This window comes from Ursus maritimus, unplaced genomic scaffold, assembly GCF_017311325.1.
Source record: "Ursus maritimus isolate PB19 unplaced genomic scaffold, ASM1731132v1 scaffold_14, whole genome shotgun sequence".
Lineage (NCBI taxonomy): Eukaryota > Metazoa > Chordata > Mammalia > Carnivora > Ursidae > Ursus > Ursus maritimus.
The window spans coordinates 29,355,648-29,378,639 of record NW_024423786.1 but is presented as its reverse complement, the minus strand read 5'-3'; the positions used below and the strand labels follow the sequence as shown (position 1 = coordinate 29,378,639).

At 37.0% G+C, this 22,992-nt stretch overlaps 1 pseudogene; it reads left to right on the top strand.

The window, feature by feature from the left end:
- Nucleotides 1-18,019, top strand: part of LOC103674277 — a 131,693-nt pseudogene extending 113,674 nt beyond the window's left edge.
- Nucleotides 18,020-22,992: the final 4,973 nt, after the last annotated feature.

Below are 22,992 nucleotides of genomic sequence, written 5' to 3'. Positions count from 1 at the left end.
ACTGTGGAGAGTTTTAATCAAGAAAGGATGCTGTATTTAATGCTTTTTCTGCATTAATTGAGAGGGTCATGTGGTTCTTTTCCTTCCTTTTATTAATGTGGTGTATCACATTGATTGGCTTGTGGATATTGAACCACTCTTGCAGTCCAGGAATAAATCCCACTTGGTTGTGGTGAATAATCCTTTTAATGTACTATTGGATCCTATTGGCTAGTATCTTGGTGAGAATTTTGGCACCCACAAGTTCATCAGGGATATTGATCTGTAATTCTACTTTTTGGTAAGATCTTTGTCTGGTTTTGGGATCAAGGTAAGTCTGGCCTCTTAGAATGAGTTTGGAAGTTTTTCTTCCATTTCTGTTTTTTGAAACAGCTTCAGAAGAATAGGTATTAATTCTTCTTTAAATGTTTGGTAGAATTCCCCTGGGAATCCATCTGGCCCTGGACTCTTGTTTGTTGGGAAATTTTTTATTACTGCTTCAATTTCATTTCTGGTTATATGTCTGTTCAGGTTTTTTATTTCTTCCTGTTTCAGTTCTGGTAGTTTATATGTTTCTAGGAATGCATCCATTTCGACCAGATTGCCTAATTCATTGGTATATAGTTCCTCATAATATGTTCTTATAATTGTTTGTATTTCCTTGGTGTTGGTCATGATCTCTCCCCTTTCATTCATGATTTTATTAATTTGGGTCCTTTCTCTTTTCTTTTTGATAAGTCTGGCTAGGGGGTTATTAATTTTATTAATTCTTTCAAAGAACCAGCTCCTGGTTTCATTGACCTGTTCTACTATTCTTTTGGTTTTCATTTCATTGATTTCTGCTCAAATCTTTACTAATTCTCATCTCCTGCTTGGTTTAGGATTTATTTGCTGTTCTTTCTCCAGCTACTTTAGGTGTATGGTTAGGTTGTGTATTTGAGACTTCTCTTGTTTCTTGAGAAAGGCTTGTATTGCTACGTACTTCCCTCTTAGGACTGCCTTTGCTGCATTCCAAAGGTTTTTGAACAGTTTTGTTTTCATTTTCATTTGTTTCCATCAATTTTTTTTATTCTTCTTTAATTTCCTGGTTGACCCATTCACTCTTTAGTAGGAAGCTCTTTAACCTCCAAGTATTTGAGTTACTTCCAAATTTCCTCTTGAGTTCAAGTTTCAAAGCATTCTGAAAATATTCAGGGAATAATCCCAATCTTTTGGTACCCACTGAGACCTGATCTGTGACTCAGTATGTGATCTATTCTGGAGAATGTTTCACATGCACTCAAAAAGCATGTGTATTCTGTGACTTCTAGATGGAATGCTCTGTATAAATGTGTAAAGTCCATCTGGTCCAGTGTGTCATTCAAAGCCTTAGGCATAACTTTAAAAAATAAATGGAAAAATGTATACTCGGAAAACTATAAATACATTTTTTAATTAAGTAAAACCTAAATAAATGGAAAGACATCCCATGTTCAGATTAGAAGACTTAATATTGTTAAAATGGCAATACTTCCCAAATCAATCAACAGATTAACACAATGTAAGTCAAAATTTCAGCTGGCTTTTAGGAGAAATTGACAAACTGATCCTATAATTCACATGGCAATGCAAGGGATCCAGAATAGCCAAAAAACCTTGAAAAAAGAAGAGTCAACTTAGAAGACTCATACTTCCTAATTAAAAAAAAAAAAAAAAAACTACAAAGCTCCAGTAATCAGTAATCAAGGCAGTGTGGTGTATATCCATAAGGGTAGACAGATAGATCAATAAAATAGAATTAAAAATCTAGAAACATAACCTCACATTTATAGTCAATTGATTTTCCACAAAAGGGCCAAGACAATTTAATGAGGGAAACAGTATTTTTTTTTTCAACAAATGGTGTTGGGATATCCACAAACAAAAGAAGAGGTTGGATCTCTACCATATAGAAAATGTGACTTAAAAAAAAAAAAAAGAAAAGAAAAGAAAATGTGACTTAAAGTGAATTATAGACCTAAACTTAAGAGATAAAACTAAAAAACCTCTGTTTTTTGAAGATTTTTATTTTTTAATTGAGAGACAGAGTGGGAGAGAGAGAGAGACAGTGCACACATACGGGGGGAGGGGCAGAGAGAGAGGAAGAAGCAGACTTGCCACTAAGCAGGAAGCCCAATGCAGGACTCGATCCCAGGACCCTGGGATCATGACCTGAGATGAAGGCAGATGCTTAACCAACTGACCCACCCAGGCGCCCCAAAACTAAAAAACTCTTAAAAGGTAGGAGTAAATATTGGGTTAGGCAAAGTCTTCTTAGATACAACACCAAAAGCACAAATGAGAAAATAAAAATAGACAAATTAGACTTCATCAAAAATTAAGACATTTTGTGCTTCAAAGGATGCCTTCAACAAAATGAAAAGACAACCCACAGAATGGGAAAAAACATTTGCAAATCATATATCTGACAAGGGAATTGTATCCAGACTATACAGAGAACTCTCACAACTCAGGTGTAAAAAAGACAAATAACCCAATTTGGGGCCAAGGATCTTTTGAATAGACATTTCTCCAAAGAAGGTATACAAATGGCCAATAAATACATGAACAAATGCTCAACATCATAACTCATTAGGGAAATGTAAATCAAAGTCATAATGAGATTTCACTTCACACCCACTAAAACGGCTATAACCAAAAAGACATGACAAAAATGTGTGTTGGCAAGGATGGGAAAAAATCAGAACCCTCATCCATTTCTGGTGTGAATGTGAAATGGTGCAGCCACTTTGGAAAAACAGTTTGGCATTTCTTCAAAAACTTAAAAACACAAGAATTATTATATTGCCTAGCAAATGCACATTTAGATAGCCATGAGTAAGTGATAATACATGCCCACACAAAAACTTGTATATGAGTGCTCACAGCAATATTATTCTTAGTAGCCACAAAGTGGAAACAACCCAAATGTCCATGAACTGATGAATGAACTTTTTATTGTCAAATAAAAAGGAATGAAGCACTAGTACATGCTACAACACAGATGAACCTTGAAAACATTGTGCTAGGTGAAAGAAGTCAGCCACAAAATACCACATATTAAATGATTCCATTTATATTAAATATCTAGAATAGGCAAATCTCTAGGGACAGAAATGAAAATACTGATGGCCTAGGGCTGAGGGGGTTGGAAGAAAATGGGGAATGACTGCTAACAGGTATGGATTTGGTTTTGGTGTGATGAACATGTTCTAAAATTGATTGTGGTGACGGTAGCATACCAAAAACTATTGGATTGTACACATTAAATGAATTGTGTGGTATGTGACTGTATCTCCAAAAGCTGTCTTAAAAACCCCTAAAACTACAGTATCCAGTTATTTGAGTAACTGAGTCTGTCTAGACATCTGGTGAGGGTGACCCAATTGAAACAAAAGCACAAAGGCTGTGGTTTTCTCTCCCTATACCCCACCCGCATAGTTGTAAGCCCACAGTCTTACATTCTCAAGGTGTGAGGTCCCAAATAGGTTCAAAGGCCATTCTTCTTTAGTTGCTGATCACTCAATTGTTTACTCAAGTTTCTTACAAGAGCGAAAAGAAAAATAATCTTTGTGCTTGGGTATTTGTCATATGTGGGGTCCTTTAAAACTTGGGTTCTTCTTAATCTGTGTCTAAGGGCAGAATCAGAAGAAACTTTCGGGAGGCCCACCACAGCACATGGAGAAGGTCTTTGGGAAGCTCCAGTTATTTCTCTTTAGCACTTTAGTTCTCTTTAGAGAACACGAAGAACCTGTCAATGTCCTCCTTCTGTTTGAAGGCTGAGCATTGCCAGGTTAGATTAGTTGCCCTGATTGCCACACTAGTTGTGGGTGAAGATTCAGAGGGTTTATCAGGGAAATTCAAATGACAGCCACCTTGAGATACCACCTTACACCAGTTAGAATGGCAAAAAATGGACAATACATGAAACAACAAATGTTGGAGAGGATATGGAGAAAGGGGATCCCCCTTACACTGTTGGTGGGAATGCAAGCTGGTACAGCCACTTTGGAAAACAGTGTGGAGGTCCCTTAAAAAGTTAAAAATTGAGCTACCCTATGATCCAGCAATTGCACTACTGGGTATTTACCCCAAAGATACAGACGTAGTGAAGAGAAGGGCCATATGCACCCCAATGTTCATATCAGCATTGTCCACAATAGCTAAATTGTGGAAGGAGCCGAGATGCCCTTCAACAGATGACTGGATTAAGAAGATGTGGTCCATATATACAATGGAATATTACTCAGCCATCAGAAAGAACGAATACCCAACATTTGCAGCAACATGGATGGGACTGGAGGAGATAATGCTAAGCAAAGTAAGTCAAGCAGAGAAAGACAATTATCATATGGTTTCACTCATTTATGGAACATAAGAAGTAGGAAGATCGTAGGAGAAGAAAGGGAAGAAGGAAGGGGGGGTAAACAAAAGGGGGAATGAACCATGAGAGACTGTGGACTCTGGGAAACAAACTGAGGGCTTCAGAGGGGATTGGGATAGGCCGGTGATGGGTATTAAGGAGGGCACATATTGCATGGTGCACTGGGTGTTATACGCAAGTAATGAATCATGGAACTTTACATCAAAAACTGGGGATGTACTGTATGGTGACTAATAGAACAAAATAAAAATTATTAAAAAAAAAAAGAGTGAGAGGGTTTATTTTAATGTGCTTTAACTTGAATCCTAAGACAACCTAAATGGTCTAGGACAGAAAAAGCCAGTCTAGGACTGGCAAACTTTTTCCTCAAGAGACAGATACTAAGTATTTCAGGCTTGTCAGCCATACATTTATATAATCTATGACTGCTTTCAAGCAACAACACAACTTAGGCAAATGGGTATGGTTATGTTCAATGAAACTTTATTTATAAAATCAGGCGAGGGGTCCACAAACCTAGTTTGCCAATCCCTGGTCTAAGGAAGCCCTGTACTATCTTAAAACCAAGACTTCTGATGTGACAGAGTACACAGCTGAGAGATAATCTGTCTCTAACTTTCATGGTATTTTTCTCCTCACCTCCCTAAAGTGGAGCCAAGGCTTTATATCCCAAACAATTCAGCTTCCCTTGCCCCAGGGGAGAGTTAAAGATTTTGTTTTTAATAACCTTCCAATCACAGAGCAATATAATGATAATTATAATAATAGCTGACATTTACTGAAGGTTTAGTAAGTACCAGGCATGGTGCAAAGCAGGCTTTACAACAATTAAATTATTTCATCATCACCATAACCCTATACAGTGGATTTGTTATCATTGCCATTAGCTAGGTTTAGAGGTTTAGAGAGCTCCAACACATAGATAGCTCTGGAAAGAGTAATGATTTCAACCTGGGCAGAGCCCATTATTTTAACTGCTACATCCATTAGAGAGCTAGAACCTGGTGTGGCATAGATAGAGGTTTTAAAAATTTGAAGGGAAGTTAAGTAGTCTGACCCCTTAGAAAGCTGGAATCCCCTAAAGCCAGGGAAATGGAAAGGCTCAATGAAGATGAACACCTGTGCCCCATTCCCACACAGAGCTTATAGGATGACAAGATCTTAAGTGGGATAAGTATGAGGGGCTCTAGGGGACTCAGCACCAGGCTTAAAGGTCTTGAAAGATGGTATGAAGTCCCAGTATCCAGGTCTGTCATGGATAAAAGGGAAGAGGGGTGCCTTCAGAATTCCCCTCCCTCAAAAATAAATAAATAAATAAATAAATAAATAAATAAATAAATAAAATAAAATAAAATAAAATAAAATAAAATAAAATAAAATAAAAATAAGAGAATTCCACTCCCTCAAATGAATCCAGGCAAGGGAGAAACAGACAGTCACCACTAACTGGTCTTCCCAGACACTCATAAGTCCCTAGGACCATTTTCCAGCACTGAGAGGAAGAGAGGCCAAAATAATGCTGAGTAGACTTCATGCCAACTAGATTGTTGAGGTCTAAGTTAGACGCAATTTAATTTGGCAAACTAAAAAAAATACCTGTTTCCTTGAAACCAAGAATCATTGAGCAAATTCTTAGTACAAAGTTGGGGGGGGGAGGGGGCATGAAGAGGGATGATGAAGAGATGCTATCTGGTGATGGAACAAAAACAAGTTTATGTTTCTAGTTTGAAGGAGTAGAGGAATAGAGGACATTGGAGGAACCAGTTCTGAGGAATGGTGGGGGGGTATTGATGTAAATAACCTACTCAATCTTCATATATCATAGCAGGAAGTTACTCAACACCTAAGAACCCAGACCAAAACCTGCTTTCTGTTTCGGCGCTGAACAGTACTGGAACCAAACTATAAATAACTTAGTTCCTTACTCCAGAGAATACCTGCTACTGGTAGATAAGACCAAACTAACTACGTAGCTTACTTACCAAGACTAACAGCTTGCTCATTAACATTCGCTTCGAAGTATCATCTCGTGTCCACCAATCTAAAATTAGTATCCCCCAACTCAGCCCAATTCCAATCAATTTCTGCCTTGCAAGACTTGCAAGACTTGCCTTAAATCACCCAAAACTTTATACATAGCCTTCTCCGATCTTCCCTTTCTGAGACTCTAGTAAGATTCTGGGAAAGTGATCTTCCTACAGTAGTAAATCTAATAAACTTAAATTTGCTTGATAAACAAGGTTTTCTAGCAGTCTTTCTGAGGAGTCGGCAGTCGAGAATCCCAAGTAAATAAACTAAAAAGTAATAGGAAATGAAAAACATTTAGAGGTACTGAAGTAATCCCCTGAAAACACAAATGGTTAAAAGAGTCTCCCTCTGGTGGTGGGGAGGGATGGAGCAGGGGACAATTGCATTTCCTGTTAAGCCTTTCTGTACCAATAGCTTTTTAAACCATGTGGGCGTAGTACTATGGTAAAATATGTTTAAAAGTTTTAAATATTAGGGGCGCCTGGGTGGCACAGCGGTTGAGCGTCTGCCTTCTGTTCAGGGCGTGATCCCGGCGTTCTGGGATCGAGCCCCACATCAGGCTCCTCTGCTATGAGCCTGCTTCTTCCTCTCCCACTCCCCCTGCTTGTGTTCCCTCTCTCGCTGGCTGTCTCTCTCTCTGTCGAATAAATTTAAAAAAAAAAAAAATCTTAAAAAAAAAAAAAAGTCTTAAATATTAGTAACAGTAACCCAGTGGCTAGCAGGCCATTTCCCCAAACCTCTGTTTATACCAGGAGAGCTGGTATTCCTCTTTCTGAATTCAGCCCTGAAAACATAATGTTAATACTGAGCTAACGAAGAAACATTACAAGTTATGTCCATCCCCGTGGCACAAACATAAAAGTCACGGCTAATAGACACATTTTACAAGCACAGAAATGAGGCCAAGAGAATCAAAAATATTGCCCGAGTCCATAATGCACCCTTTACCTGCTGCTGTAGAGATTTCTAGGTAATCATGATGTATGTGAATTGATCTTATCTGGGATTGGGTCCCCTTCTCCGAACTGCTCTCACCACACACACACCCAGCCGATTCCTACTCTTAACTCACCTTCAAAGAGAAAAGATCACAAGGGAAAAAGTCATTTTTCTTAGAGGCCAGACCTTTTCCCTCAGCCCCAATTATTTTTTAATCTTAAACCTTAGAGAGGAAATTACCCTTTCAGATTGGAAACCCCAAGTTTCTGCCTTGCTCCAACCTGAGTTTACATATTGAGTACCTTGCGATGAGGGCACTGTGTTCGAGAAGTATTAGGAAGGCTGATGGGGGAACAAGTGGGGGTTATGGAAGTCCGCTGAGAGGTCTCAGCAGACCAAATGCACATAGGCTTCGGTTCGAAGAATAAATATGTATGTGAAGAACTTCTTTGAGAGTACATTTTTGGAAAAACACACACACATACATACATAAATCGCATGTGCAAAGAGCCTCTTTCTACAGTCAAAGACCATAAAGGAAGTTGAGTCTGGATCTCAGAATGTCCTCTTCCCTGAACATTGAAACAAAAAGAAACTATCCACTGAATCAAGTTCCCCTCACCTCAGAATCCAATCCCAGAATTGGCTAAGAGACACATTCAGGACAGTGATGCAGCTTATTTTTTAAAATACTGCAACCCCTTGTTGGGGTGAAAGCTAGTAGAAATACTAGTAAGTGTGCACTGAATAATCATTCATTCAACAATATCTACTGAGCATCTCCACACGGCAGGCACAGCTCCACACACTAGGGATGGGGGTGAACAAGACCAGAGTCTCTGACCACAAAAAGTCCGAAACTAGTCATCTGGACACAGTTGGCACATCATAAATATCATGTGATCAAATGAATCAATAAATAAATTTAAATATTAAGTCAAAAGACAATAAAATCACTCTTGGGTGTTAGACTTTTCTAATTCCCTTACACATTTAAAAATGCTAATACAAAGTAGCTAAGATGGAAAAATAGTCAATGATGGGAAATATATGTGATACTACCTTAGAGAAAAAGGACAATACAAACTCTATATACGGTTTTATTTGTTAACAAGAAATACATAGGAAGGGGGCGCCTGGGTAGTGCAGTTGTTAAGCGTCTGCCTTCGGCTCAGGGCGTGATCCAGGCATTCCGGAATCAAGTCCCATATAGGGCTCCTCCGCTGGGAGCCTGCTTCTTCCTCTCCCACTCCCCTGCTGTGTTCCCTCTCTCGCTGACTGGCTGTCACATAAATAAATAAAATCTTTTAAAAAAAAAAGAAAGAAATACATAGGAGGGGGGGAATCTATAATGCAATAATCCAAAATGTTAACTGTGTTTTTCTTTAAGTAATTTCTAATTATTTGTTTTCATATTTTTACCTTTCCCTTTTGTTCAATTTTTCTGTACTCAGCACACATTGTTTGTATAAGGGGGCAAACTGTTTTTATGAGAGGAAAATATCGCTACGGTCATTCTGCATTTAGCAATGGAACTAAGAGATCCTCAGAAAACAGACTGTTGACAAGCTAACTAGTGTCTATCAGCTTTGCCCTCCATATCACGAGACAACTTTATTTTCCTTTCTCAAATCTCATCTCTGTGTGGCATAATGGAGTTGCTAATGTTCGGAAAAGGACTCTGGGTCCAGGAAGAAACCGCCACAGCACAGAACGCAGGAAACAATGAGGAACTTGTTTCGGGCAGCGTGCATCCGGCACAGGGGGGCTCTTAAAATCACACACGGCTAGAAATGTTATCAAATGCTTGCTTGCTGGGTTTTTTAAAATTTTTAAAATTTCTTCAGTTCCCTAACTGATGAAACTGTAATAGTATATTTCATATTTTCTTTCGTAGGTCTCATGGAACAAATGGACACTAACAATTACAATAAAAGCTAATGTTGCTGCATACTTGCTGGATGCCAGGCACTGTGCTATACTTTGTACATACATTACTTCATTTAACTCTCTGTCCCATGAAATAGGACTACTACTCATCACACTGAAAGACAAGGAGACAAAGGGCAGCGGTAAGGAACTTGCCCAAGATCACAATACTAGGTGGCAGAGGTTGCCTCAAACCCAGGTCTGGCTGCGTCTCAGACTCCTAAGGACTAAGATTCTTAATTATTTACTATGATTTTCTTTGCCTGTAACAACAAGAAATTTCCCAACACGATATTATATATTTTTTCCAAAAACTTGGAAGAAAAATGCAGGCTTAAGCTTTAGCAACCTCTACTTAACCTTTAACCCATCTCATTTTTTCAAGAAAGTGAGTCTTTAGAGAAGGAAACATGCTAAAATATATTTTTTTTAAGACTGACAGAAGTAACTGTTACATATTATGTGATCATTTCCACATCACTTTTTGTCTTGTATCTTATACTGAAAAAACACATGCCATACCATTTTTGGGTATTTCCACCAGTCTCAAGGGGTCCAATATAGAAAACTGTGTAGGCAGGATAATATTCCTTTTGATGAATTTATTGCTTCAACTTAACATTTAAAACGTAGTGAAAAGAATCAATAAGCATATACTTTTCTTGGGACTCATAAACATTTATTTAAACAAACTCGAAGTTCCTTTTGTGTATATTCAACACATGAACAGTCTGAAATTGGAAACTGGATCTATTTCCTTAAAAATCCCTGATGAAATCAAAGTAAATGGAAAAGGGATTGAAGGAGACTACAATGGCATGTATACACTCAAGGAGCATTGTCCCCTTCTATTATTTGATAATTATGTAAACTGGAGAGGTCAGATTTGGATAAAATGTCCCACTTCTATTCATGGTCATTAGAGCAAAGAGGAGTGGTTCTCAAACTCTTAAGAAAAATTGAGACTCACAACCTCCCATTTCAGAGATTCTGCCCACTTCGGGCTTCTGGGAATTGCTATTTGACAAGTGTCCCCTGGGATTTCATTCAGGTGGCACAGGGCTTACACTGTGAGATACTGCTGTGAACAACAGTGAATAAAAGCATGGGCGCAAGAGCGCACCACACCTGTTTGCATCGTGGCCCTATCACCTACGAACAAGGTGTCCTTCGTCAAGTAACTTAATCTAGAGTCTCTAAGCCTCAGTTTCTTCATTTGTGAAATGGAAAGATAGCAAGAGTAGCTTACAGAGTTGTGGGAATTTTTTTAAAAGATTATATATATATATAAAATATCCATCCATATGATATCCATATATAGAGAGAAACTAACCACACTGTCTAACACAAAGTAAATGCTCAAACACTCTAGCTTGCTAATATTAAATTATTATTTTAAAAGAGGAAGCCCCAGAGCTCTAAAACCTCCTGCTGTCATGTTCTCTTTATTTCTCAGTCTCCTCTTAGGGATATTGATTTGCCTTCATATTTTCTCTTTGTTAAATCTTCCATGAATATTAACCTTAACTCGCTTTGATCATAAGGTCTCCAAACTTTGTAAATGCAGTATTAGGCATTCAAACGGTTCTCTCTACACTTCAAAATATTAGAACATTAGGAGAATCTGTTGCCTAATTTGATCTTAATTGGTACAATAACTGTACCTGGCCTCCCTGGATCCATTTAGGTGGTGAATAAAATAAATCCCAAAGCACAGATCAATGGATTAGTTATCAAAGTATTGTGCAGACATTTTTCACTAAGAGCATTCTCCATATCTGTTTGATTTTTTTAAAGGTTATACACATGCACCCAAGAATTGATACTATACTGTTTCCTTCCACTATCTTTGAATAATAGTTGGACTTTCCATTTCTTTTTTTTTTTTTTTTAAGATTGTATTTATTTGCCAAAGAGAGACACAGCGAGAGAGGGAACACAAGCAGAGGGAGGGGGAGAAGAAGGCTTCCTGCTGACCAGGGAGCCCGACATGGGGCTCGATCCCAGAACCCTGGGATCACGCCCTGAGCCAAAGGCAGACGCTTAACAACTGAGCCATCCAGGCGCCCTCTGGATTTTCGATTTCTAAACATCATAGAATCTTTGCCTAAAACATTATGCTACAGTTTGGATTACAGAGCATGGTAAAAATGTTTTAATATTGAAATTCAAGTTTCCAGGAGATATGTGTTTTTTACTTTTTACTGATATATAATATTCATATAGTTAAGTACACAAATCTTAAGGACACTGGTCGATGAATTTTGACCAAGTAAACACACTCCTGTAACCACCAGTGCGACTGAGATTTAGAACACCACCAGCACCACAGAAGGTTCTCTCTTGCCCCCTCAGTCGTTACTACCCCCACAGGAAACCACTACTGACCTGCATCACCCTGATTAAATTCATCTACTTTCGAACTTTAAATAAATGGAATCATGAAGTATGGATTTCCCCTTTAGGATTAAGTCTGTGAGATGCAACTATATTTTTGTTTGAAATGGTAGTTCATATTTCTTTCATACATATACCATATTCCATTGTATGCATGTGTCGCAAATTATCAATCTATAGACATTTCTGTTTGGGGCTATTATGAATAAAGTGACTGAACATTCTTGCCCATGTTTTTCAGCATATATGTGCATATAGTGCAGAATTGCTGGGTGGTAGGGTAGGCGTATGTTTAGTTTTAGTTAACGTTGCCAAAAAACAAACAAAAAAGATTTAATCAGTTTACATTCCCACCAGCAGCATATAGAGCTCCAGTCACTCAACATCCTCACCTATTTTGGTATTCTCTGTCTTGTTGGAGGATATGTAGTGATAATGCACTGTTTTCTTCTGCATTTTTCTCATGACTGATTAAACTGATCATCTTTTCTTATCTGTATTGGACATTTGCATATCATTTTTTAAAATCCCTCAGGTTTTTGCCAATTTTTGTTTTGAGTTATCCATTTTTGTTTTTTACTTTTAATAAATTTGGGGAGATAATTTTAGACTTACAGCAAAGTTGTAAAGATAATGCAAGGACTTCCAACGTACCCCTCACCTACTTTCACCTGGTGCTAACCTTTTACCTTACCATGGTGCATTTGTTAAAGCTTAGAAACCCACACTGGTACATTTTTATTAACTAAACTTCAGGCTTTATTTGGATGTCTCCATTTTTTCCACTATAATGTTCTTTTTCCTTTCCATAATCCAGACCCAGCTAGCACATTGCATTTACTCATTATGTCTCATTAGTCTCCTCTGGTCTATAAGAGTTTCTTAGTTTTCTTATTTTTCATGACCTCGACGGTTTTGAGAGGTTATCAGTCAGGTATTTTGTAGAATGTCCCTCAATTTGAATTTGCCTATTGTTTTCTTATGATTGGATAGAGACTGCGGATTTTGGAAAGAATAATCTGACATTTGTCAACACTTACTTTATGACTCAGAGAATGGTTTACTTTAATAAATATTCCATGTGCCGTGAAAAAGAATGTATATATTTTGCATTTGTTGAGTGCAATGTTATACAACACACACATACACACACAGGCAAGTTTGTTAACTGTATTGCTCAAATATTCTATATCTACTAAATTTTTTGTTTGAGAAAGGTGTTAAAATCTCTCACTATGATAATTATGGATTTGTCTACTTCTCCTTTTATTCATATCTGTTTTTGTTTTTATATGTTGGAGTCTATGTCATTAAGTGCACATAAATTTAAAATTGGTATATCCTCCTGTTGAATTGTCCCATTAATCATTATAAAATGACTCTTTTTATCTCTAGTAATAGTTTTTGCAACAACCTCAAAATCTGTCTACTACTGGTACAGATAAACCATCTTTCTATGGTTAGCATTTACATGCTGTATCATTTTCCATTTTTTCATTTCAGCTTTTCTGTGTCTTTATGTTTAAGGCATATCTCTTATAAGCAGTATATAGTTGAGTTGTTTCTTTAAATCCAGTCTGACAATCCTTGTTTTTAATTGAAATATTTTACCCATTCACATGTAATATAATTACAGATCTTCCTCAAACTTATAATGGGGTTGCATCCTGATAAATCCATTGTAAGTTGAAAATATCATAAGCTGAAAATGCATTTGATTCACCTAACCCATCAAACATCGTAGCCTACCTTAAACATGTTCAGAACATTTACACTGGCCTACAGTTGGACAAAATCATCTAACACAAAGCCTAGTCTACAATAAAGTGTTGAATATCTCATGTGATTTATTGAATACTCTACTGAAAGTGAAAAACAGAATGACTGTCTGAGTACAGAATGGTTGTAAGTGTATTGTTTGTTTACCTTCATGATTCTGTGGCTGAGTGCCAGGGCTGCCACTCCCAGCAACATAAGACAGCACCAGCCTGCATATCACTAGCTTGGGAAAACATCAAAATTCAGAATTTGAAGTACAATTTCTACAGAAGTCAGATTGCTTTCACACCCAAAAAGTCCTGTCAAGTCATCATAAATCAGAGAATGTCTGTACTAATATATTTGAATTTAAATCTGCCACATTACTATTTTTCATGTATCTGATCTTCTTTTGTTCTTTTTTCCTCCTTTCTTGCATTCTGCTTGATTAATCAATTTTTTTTTTTAAGATTTTATTTATTTATTCGATAGAGATAGAGACAGAGAGAGAGGGAACACAAGCAGGGGGAGTGGGAGAGGAAGAAGCAGGCTCATAGCGGAGGAGCCTGATGTGGGGCTCGATCCCATAATGCTGGGATCACGCCCTGAGCCGAAGGCAGACGCTTAACCGCTGTGCCACCCAGGCGCCCCTGATTAATCAATTATTTAACCATTCCATTTTCTCCCTTTTATTAGATTGTTATAGATTTTTTTTGTTCATTTAGTATTTACCTTAACTATTGCAACATACATTCAGAACTTAATAATCTACCTTAAATTAGTAATTGTACCACTTCCCTGATAATCTCACACCTTAATTCCCATTACTCTTTTTCTGCCTTTTGTACTACTGCTGTCAGGTACTTTAATTCTGCATATTGTTTATTTTTTAAATTATTTATTTATTTTAGCTGGGAAGGCGCAGAGAGAGAGAAGGAGAGAGAGTTTTTGAGGGACAAGGCAAGCTCAGGGTCCCCCTAGTACTCCCCGATCTTAACTCACTCCCTGGAGGGAGTCTTAAGCAGACTCCATGCTGAGCATAGAGGCCCACACGGGGCTCAATCCCACAACCCTGAGATTATGAACTGAGCTGAAACCATGAGTCCAACATTTAACCAACTGTGCCACCAGGCACCCCAATTCTGCATATTGTTTAAACCCACTAGACCTTATTATTGACTTAAAGAGTCAGTATATATTTGGAGTTATCCATATATCTATCTTTTCTGCTGCTCTTCATTCCTTCCTGCATTTCCATGCTAAGATCATTAACTTTCTTTTTTTTTTTTTTTTTTAAGATTTTATTTATTTACTTGAGAGAGAGAGAGCACACAAGCCAGGCGGAGAGGCAGAAAGAGAAGCAGACTCTCCACTGAGCGGGGAGCCCGATGCGGGGCTCCATCCTAGGACCCTGGGACCATGACCTGAGCTGAAGGCAGACACTTAACTGACTGAGCCTGCCAGGCACCCCTAAGATCATTAACTTTCTGCAAAGACTTTCCCTTAGTGCCTATCTTAGTATGGGCTTTCTAGCAATGATTTCTCTCCATGTTTATTTGAATGAAAGTGTCTTTATTTCACCCTCATTTTTGAAAGGTTTTTTCACCAGACACAGAATTCTTCTTTAGCAATTATTTTCTTCCTGGTGTTTATATATATATCATTGGTTATCTGCTAGCTTTCATCATTTTTTTTAATTTAAATTCAATTAATTAACATATAATGTATTATTAGTTTCAGAGGGAGAGTTCAGTGATTCATTATTCTTATATAATGCCCAGTGCTACTCCTTAATGTCCATCACCCAGTTACCCCATCCCCCCACCTCCCCTCCAGCAAACCTCGGTTTGTTTCTTATGATTAAGAGTCTCTTATGGTTTGTCTCCCTTTCTGATTTTGTTGTTTTATTTTTTCATCATTTTTTTTGAAAGGTCGTCAGTTTATTGTTGCTCTTTTAGAGGACATTCACCTATTTTTTCTTGGAATATGATTTAGATTTTCTCTTTATAGGCGTCATCATTTTTTCCAGTGATATTTTGTATTTATTCTGTTTGGGGTTTATAAGGCTTCATGAATCTGGAGTTTGATATCTTTCATTAGTTTTGAAAATTATTTGGCCATTGTATCTTCAATATTTCTTCTGCTTCATTTTCCCCTCTTATACCTTAGATATTTTTACAAAGTTTTATGTGGGCTCTATGCTCTTATCTTTATTTTCTATTTATTTTTCCTCTCTGCACTTCAAGCAATATTTTCTACCTACCTACTTTCAGCTCATTAACTCTCTATTCTGCTGTGTTTAATCTGCAGTTAAACTCATTTTTTTACTTCTTAATTCTTTCTGCTCTAGAACTTTTATTTAGTTATACTTCTAGATTTTAATTTCATGGTGACATTCTCTATTATTTTACTTCTTTATTTAACATGTTAACCATGCTATTTCTAAATTATATCTCTGTTAACCCTGATATTGCATTGCTAACAGACCTATTTCTATTGTCAGGGTTTTTTTCATAGGTTTTTGTCATTTGGTCCTGTTTTCTGGAATAGCCAGTGATTTTGGACCGAATGTTGACATTAGGCATGAATGATTACAGAGACTATAGATGATGTTATAGTTATCCAGAGAATATTTTACTTTCTTCGCCTAACAGGCAGGAAATTTTGATCCAATTAAAACTGAAATAATTGGAGGCTACTTTTAAGACTTTGTGAGGGCTGGGGTGCTTAGGTGGGCCATCCAGTTAAGCATCTGACTCTTGATCTCAGCTCAGGTCTTGATCTCAGGGTCGTGAATTCAAGCCCTGCACTGGGCTCCATGCTAGGCGTGGAGCCTACTTAATTAAAAAATAAAAAATAAAAAAAGACTTTGTGAGGGCTGATCTATTACTGATTTATCCCTATCACCAGCCATGATATTTCAGAGGTCTATTTTTAAAACCTGGGGAATTTACTGAGATCTCTTCTCCTTGGCAGGTTCTAAATTAAAATTTTTGTCTCTCCTTAGCACTGTGAGGCTGCCAAAAGCTCTGATTAGCTTTTTAACTGCTTAGCAACTACTTTTTTCTGGGTTTCTTAGCTCTCACTCCACTCATGCTCAAGCTTAGGATTAGCCTTATGTCTGATTTTAGGTTAGAATAGATAATTCAAAGCAAACTTAGATTTGTTTCACCTTTCCCTTAATTTGAAGGGAAATTGTATAGAGAATTCCAGATCGCTTCTCTGAAATTCCTGTTTCTTCAGGATCTTGGCCTCATAAGTCTCGGCTACATTAATAGCCCTGAAGTTAAATTTGTGGTTCCCTATCCTAGCGATATTGCTGCAAGCTCTAGGTCTCTGCTTTCTCTTCAAGCTCTATTCCCTACAAGGGAAATTAACAAATGTTCCAAAAGCAAAAGCATCAGTAAATGTAGGACTCACCTTATGCTTTTCCCCCATCTTCTTGAGATGCTGGCCCTTCAAGTTTTGGACACTTTGATTATTGTCTGATGGCTTCAAACAGTTATTATTTTGAATTTTATTGAGATTTTATAGTTTTGCTCAGTGGGGAGGTTATTCTAATACTAGAGAATTAGGTTTTAATCTACCTTCCTATTGCTCAACCAGTAACAAAGTTGAAATCAACCTTTAAGTAGAGTGATACTATATTTCAGTTTAGTATCTGGGATGCTTCTGATTTATGGCTCTTATTCTGAAACAACAATCATTTGTGCCCTCTTTCACTCTCAAAAGTGTCCACTATGCAATAAATGATATGATTATCCTACCTCTAAAAGTTCTTTTATCTTTCTTCTGGCCTCCATTAAAATAGTCATTAATTATGTATAAAAGAATGCCAAATGACCAAAAAATAAAAAATAAAAAAATAAAAAGAGAGAGAGATTTTGCTCTTTTGCAGTTACTGCAGCATGAGGCACAGTGAGGAGCAAAGTCTCCTGTGACACCCTTTACAAGGCAGTGCAGGAGTCCCACACAGGAACCAATGGAAGCACCAGAAGTTTTTGGACACCATGGAGTAGCAGATCAACTTGAAGAACTATGATGCTCAGAATGACAAATGCTTCTTGGGCACCATCAGGCTTAAGTTCACTCCCTGCCCCAAGTTCTCTGTGTGTGTTGTGGGGGACCAGCAGCACTATGATAAGGCCAAGCTGTGGATATCTCCCACATGGACATTGAAACATCGAAGAACCTCAACAAGAATAACAAATTCGTCAAGTACGATGTACGTCAAGAAATACGATGCCTTTTTGGTGTTGGAATATCTGGTCAAGCAGATCCCATGAATCCTGGGCCGAGGCCTGAATGAGCCTGGCAGGTTTCCTTCTTTACTGACCCACAATAAGAACATGGTGGCCAAAGTTGATGAAGTGAAGTCTCATCATCAAATTCCAAATGAGGAAGGTGTTGCGTCTGGCAGCGGGAAATTGGCCACACATAGATGATAAATGATGGGCTTTTGTACAATGTCTGCTTAGCTGTCAATTTTCTAGTGTCATTGTTCAAAAAGAATTGGCAGAGTGTCTGGGCTTTATACATTAAGAGCACCATGGGCAAGCCCCAGTGCTTACACTAAGACACAGCTTAATAAACCTTACTGCCACCATTAACACACACACACACACACACACACATACACACACACAGATTTCATATATATTATTTGTGCATGTCTCAGAATTAGTATTTCTTCTATTTACTTGAATATCTGATACATCATTCTGGAATCAGAAAAAGAAGTTTATAAATTTAAAAGATTAAGGCGATTTCCACATGTTCAAGTAGATAATCAATTCCAAGTGTCTAAAAAGTTATCATATGTGAAAACATAAACATGGATATGAATATGATGCACTCATTTACAAAAGTCAACTGGTTTTCTACATATGTAATTTTCATAATCTCTTAGGACTAGAAGAAACCTTAAAATGACTGAACTCAGCCATATATTCCTTTTACAGGTAAAGACATTGAGGTCCCAAAAGTTAATTTAGGGTGACCTGAATGATTTATCCAACATCACAGATAGATCCTGAACTCCTCTAACTCCCAGTTCAATACAATTCCATCCCTATAAACTACCCCACCCGATGTTTTCCTATTAGCAAACTCTTCCTGTTCCTATAACAACAAATACTTCCCACTACTATGTCCTAGTACACAAAGATAAATGGTTTGGGAATCCTTCCATACGGAGTTACGTACAGGCAAGATTTATAAATTATAAAAAGGGCAAGATTTAGGCCTTTCATACTAGGCTATAAAGGGCAAGAGATCTTCCCGTGAATTTCATAAAGTAATCATTAATATTTCTATTCACTAAACATTTGCCAGAATACCTACTGGGTAGTCCCCAAGGATTTCGAGTTGCAGATGGTTCATTAGGATTCTTTGTTTATTTCAAATGGAAGAATTTACAGAGTACATGATTTATTAGGTAGCTGCAGCAGACACATCTGGTGCCCTGAGTCACATCCGCCTAGCCTTACATCTGATTTTAACCAGGTCAGAATAGATAATTCCATGCAAAACTGGATTTGCTTCACCTGATAGCATCTCACCTGTAGCCCACACAGTATTTCTATTTTCTTCCCCATGGTTGTCTTGGATACTAGCAGGAGTTTTCTTGGACCTTACATATGTGCAGGGAAAGAGCAGGGAGCAATGTTGACCAATGAGCAAGAGTTAATGGATAAACATTCCTGCCTCCTAATCATTGTGTAGTCAATTCTGAGAGGCATCCTATGTGTTTCTTAGGATGTTTCGGTAAAATGAAGCTCTGTTGTCCACAATGGCAGTCTCAAAACATCACCCTTATGCTTCTCCTTTTTCTCATTTCCAATCTCATTCTTCCTACTCCCTCATTCCTGCTCCAACATCACCTCTCAAATAAACATGCACACAAGTATTTTTGTCAGGGTATGCTTTTGGAGGAACCCCAGCCACATGACGCTCAAACACTAAATCCACTTACAAATGTCCTTGTTTCAAACCTCTCAACTTCAGTTTCAAGTATGAAGGCTCCTCCACAGCTTCTATTTCTATGGCATGTTTTGCTAGACAGTAAAGGATAATAACTATAATGAATGTGTTCTATTATGATGCCATCTAGTGGCAAGGATGAATCAAAACTCATGGCATCCAAGTGACCATGTTGTAAATATTAAATTTAAACCCTGGTAATTTCACATTACATGAGATAGATGCATTCAAGAGCAGGCAATCTTACCACAATTCCATTGAAGGTCAAAAAGATAAATGTTTGTGACAGGACATTAAAAGGTTGGGATAATTTTATGATATGTAGGTAACACAAGCTAAGACAATGATAAAGATAATCAAATCTCACGCATGAAAAGGCAAAAGCTAATCGCCTACAAGGTCAAGTAGAGCTCTACCTCTATGTTTTGATTTAGCTGAGCATAAAGCCATATTAAGCACACAAAATTGGTTCACACATTATAGAAATCTGCCCCAACAGCCAGTGCTACAGAGATCTCAGGGTAGAAATAAGCAGTAACATGAAATAATAATAATAACAACAACAACAACAACAGCTACCATTTAATGAGTACTTATTATGTTCCAGGTCTTATGCTAAATATTTTATCCATGTGACCTCATTTAATTTTTACAACAACCCTAGACGGCAGGTACTACTAATATCCTCATTTGCAAATAAAGAAAAGGAGGCTTAGAAAAATTAATAAAATTCTCAAAGTCACACACCCAGTAAAAAGCAGGAAGAGGTTGAAACCCAGGTCTGTCTGGCTGCAAAGTCTGTTCTCTTACGCAGTTCACATTTCATGCTGCATCAGAAATCATGACTAATTTTATGCCCAGTACATTGTTAGTGATTTTTATCAATAATGACCCCCCCTTTTTACAGATAGAGTGCTAAAACAGTCACAGTTAAATATCTTGCCTCAGGTCACCCAGAAATCAATGGCCTGCCTGTATTAAGACTCTTTGGTCACTGGACTCTAGTCAAAACTTACACTCTTTCTCTTCACTGACTTCTGCCAGCAATTAATTTATATCCGTAAGCAAAGGGTCTGATTGCCTTGTCTTAGACTGTATAACTGCAAATGCTATTATTAGATAAGATATTCTACAGAACTATGAAAAAATCTATCCTAGAGAGTTTAACTCTGTGACATCTCCTGACAACGAGTTTCATAGTTCAATCAGGTTTGGGGTGAATCAGAACTCAACGGTCAGCATATATTTTCCTAGCAGTTCATCCTAACACAAGAATCAGGGAGAAGATGGATTTACCATCAAAGGGCATATGGAGTTTGATCATGATAAAAAATAGAATCTCCCCAGTTACAGGCATATCCTCTTAAGAAAGAAGAAAAAAGCTTCTGAATTCTGTTGAACAACCATTATCGCAACTTTGGGTGAAATATTTAAACTTTCTGGACCTTAGTGTTTCATCTTGGGACAGGAAAAATGAAATCAATGCCACGGAGTGGTGAGGAGAATTCACTTACATAAATAACCAGAATAACACATGATATGTGGTGGTAGGACCTTAAATGATTTTTCTTTTCTTTTATACCCTTTCTTTGTTTCATTAAGAGTTGTTTAAGTTGCTTATGAAAAAAGTTTCCAAAAAAAATGTTATCTCTCTTCTTCTTTCTTCTAGTCCAAAGAAGAAAATTTCTTTCAGCAAGTTGAACACTATATAGGATTTGAGAAATCAATACTTTTGGAATATCTGGGCTTCCCAATAGAGGACAGTTAAGCAATATCTAACACCTTACAAATGTAAATACCATTTGATCTACCAATTCCACCTGTAGGACATTTTCCCTGCAAATAAATAATTGAAGTGCAAGGGTATTCACTACAGCATTAATTTTAACAGCAAAATATTTTTTTAAAAATCTAAATGCCCATCAATAGAAGATTGGTTATATAAATTATGGTACATGGTACATCTATAGATGAGAATAATACACAACTAAAAAAAAAATTCCAGAATGCATTTTTAAGTGAGAAAGCAAGGTATATAGAACATTATGCATAATATACTATTTTATTAAAAAGAAAGAAGATAAATATATATCAATATTTGCTTGTATGTGCATAAAACACTCTAGAAAGATACCTGAAAATTTGTGGTTTCTGGTGAGCAGGGGTGGGAGAAAACTGAATCCAAGTGTGAAATGGGTGAAAAGGAAATTTTCACTGTACTTCACTTTTTCTAAACCAGTGGCAAAAATTTAATAGACTAATTAAATTTTTAAAATATTTAATTGGATTGTACCCACTTCCAAAAAACAACAGGGTGTTAAAGTTTGCCATCTTATCTCACATATATTCTAATAGACAAGTGGATGAGCTGACCGATAAGCTACTAGATTTTTCCATATAAAGACCATCATCACATCCTGGAGACAGAGAACTACCCATACCTATGACTATTTCCACTATTTGTATTTTGGTCACTATTTTATTTTTCTGATGCTGTTCCAGTAATAGAACCATACAGTGGCCATTGGTAGGTGAAGCACAGTTTCACTACTGACCTTTAACATAACTGGTAACACATGTCATATACCCTTAATTTCCTCTCCAAACAAACCTTTGACACTTAATTGGGCAGTGAATCACATTACGCATTTTTTTTTAAATGTCAAACTCTTGCACTTAAAATCAAACAGAAGTCAGAAGACCACATGATGAACTCTCTTCTGATGGTGTTCTATTTAGTGAATACTTCCTTATTCAAACTCTTATTTTTCTACTTCATATGGATAGTCTAGCAAGAAAACATTTGAACAATAAACTTCTTTTACGATGCCAGAGAGTCATCCCTTGACTTTCATAATACACACTCAACAACATAACTTAAACGTTCAGACCTAACTTCTTGACTTCCTATATTAAACATACTACTACCTAAGCATTCCCCACCACGGCACACAACACTACCAAATCACCTAGATGCTTAGGCCTCAATCCTTAGAGTCAACCTTGATTACCTCTTTCTCTCATGCCCCACATCCGGTCTATCAGCAAGCCATGCCAGCTCTACAATAAAATATAAAGAAAAGAGCAAAGATTTGTAAACTAAAGAATATGATTCTAAGTAAATTATTATTGCAAAGTAAATAGAAGGAAGAAAACAGTAATGATAAGAGAAGAAATTAATGACATAGGTCACCCAAAATAATACAAAATAATATAAAAAATGGACGAAAAAAGAAAATTGGCTCTTTGAAGAGATTGATCAAATTGATAAACCCTGAGCAAGACTGGCCAAAAAAGAAAAAAAGCCCAGAAATTATGAATATCAGGAATAAATGAAAGGTATCACAACAGATACTACAGACATTAAGAGGATAATGAGGACTAGCAATTTTATGTCCATAATATTGACAAGTTATAGGAAATGAACAATTGTTTTAAAAACACAACTTATAAAAACTTACAGAGAAAAAATATAAAAATTTGAATAGCCCAATAAGTGAGCACCAATGTAAAGCATAAAAGTAAAATAGTATTTATTCACAAATGATTTGGCTTTCCACATGGAAAATGAAAAACAA